The sequence below is a fragment of the Arachis stenosperma genome, chromosome 3 (genome assembly GCF_014773155.1).
Source record: "Arachis stenosperma cultivar V10309 chromosome 3, arast.V10309.gnm1.PFL2, whole genome shotgun sequence".
NCBI classification, from domain to species: domain Eukaryota; kingdom Viridiplantae; phylum Streptophyta; class Magnoliopsida; order Fabales; family Fabaceae; genus Arachis; species Arachis stenosperma.
The window spans coordinates 75,335,863-75,337,541 of NC_080379.1; the positions used below are offsets into that span (position 1 = coordinate 75,335,863).

Genomic DNA, 1,679 nt, shown 5'->3' on the forward strand with positions numbered 1-1,679 from the left:
GAACATTCAGCAGAGGAATTACACAGAAAAAGCTGGGCGTTTAAACGCCAGCCAGGGTACCTGGCTGGGCGTTTAACGCCCAAAAGGGTAGCACTTTGGGTGTTAAACGCCAGAATGGATACCATTCTGGGCGTTTAACGCCAGGATGGCACAAGAGGGAAGATTTTGTTTTTAACTCAAATTTTTTTCAAGTTTTCATAATTTTTCAAAATCAAATCTTTTTCAAATCATATCTTTTCAATCATATGTTTTCAAAATCAATTTCTTTCCATTTTCAAAAATACTTGCTAACAATTAATGATTTGATTCAACATTTCAAGTATGTTGCCTTTTCTGTTGAGAAAGGTTTAATGTTTGAATCATATCTTTTCTTGTTAGCCAAGTCATTAATTTTTAAAATCAAATCTTTTTAAATTGTTTTTCAAATCATATCTTCTCAATCATATCTTTTTAATCACATCTTTTTCAAAATAGTTTTCAATCATATCTTTTTAATTTCTTATTTCAAAATCTTTTTCAAAAATCACTTGATTTCTTTTCCACTCTTAGTTTTCAAAAATCAATTAGTATTTTTCAAAATGTTTTTAAAATCTTTCTAATTTATTTTCAAAAATTTCTTCCCCTCTTCTCACATCCTTCTATTTATGGACTAACACTCCTCCTCAATGCACAACTCGAACTCTATCTTACTTGACAAGTTCGAATTCTTCTACCTCTTCCTTCTATTTTTCTTTTCCTCTGACACCTCAAGGAATCTCTATACTGTGACATAGAGGATTCCATATTTTCTTGTTCTCTTCTCTTTCATATCAGTAGGAGCAAAGACAAAAGCATTCTTGTTGAGGCTGACCCTAAACCTGAAAGGACCTTGAAGCGAAAGCTAAGAGATGCTAAAGTACAACTATCTGTAGAGGACCTAACAAAAATCTTCAAAGAAGAAGAACCCATGGCAGCCGAAAACAACAACAATGCCAACAATGCAAGGAAGGTGCTGGGTGACTTTACTGCACCTACTCCCGACCTTTATGGGAGAAGCATTTCTATCCCTGCCATTGGAGCAAATAAATTAGAGCTTAAGCCTCAATTAGTTTCTCTAATGCAACAGAATTGCAAGTTCCATGGACTTCCATTGGAACATCCTCATCAGTTTTTAGCTGAGTTCTTGCAAATCTGTGACACTGTTAAGACTAATGGGGTTGACCCTGAGGTCTACAGACTTATGCTATTCCCTTTTACTATAAGAGACAGAGCTAGGATGTAGTTGGACTCACAACCTAAAGAAAGCCTGAACTCTTGGGAAAAGCTAGTCAATGCCTTTTTGACAAAGTTTTTTCCACCTCAAAAATTGAGTAAGCTTAGAGTGGAAGTCCAAACCTTCAGACAGAAGGAAGGTGAATCCCTCTATGAAACTTGGGAAAGATACAAACAATTGATCAGAAAGTGTCCTTATAACATTCTTTCTGAATGGAGCATCATAGGAATCTTCTATGATGGTCTGTCTGAACTGTCCAAGATGTCATTGGACAGCTCTGCTGGAGGATCTCTTCATCTAAAGAAGACGCCTACAGAAGCTCAAAAACTCATTGAAATGGTTGCAAATAACCAATTCATGTACACTTCTGAAAGGAATCCTGTGAACAATGGGACAAATCAAAAGAAAGGAGTTCTTGAGATTGATA

General features: G+C 35.7%; 1 non-coding gene across 1 annotated transcript; it reads right to left on the reverse strand.

The window, feature by feature from the left end:
* Positions 1 to 1,351: 1,351 nt before the first annotated feature.
* On the reverse strand, positions 1,352 to 1,455 carry LOC130971886 (small nucleolar RNA R71). Its single transcript, XR_009083090.1, has one exon. It is a non-coding gene; the product is annotated as a small nucleolar RNA R71 (small nucleolar RNA).
* Positions 1,456 to 1,679: the final 224 nt, after the last annotated feature.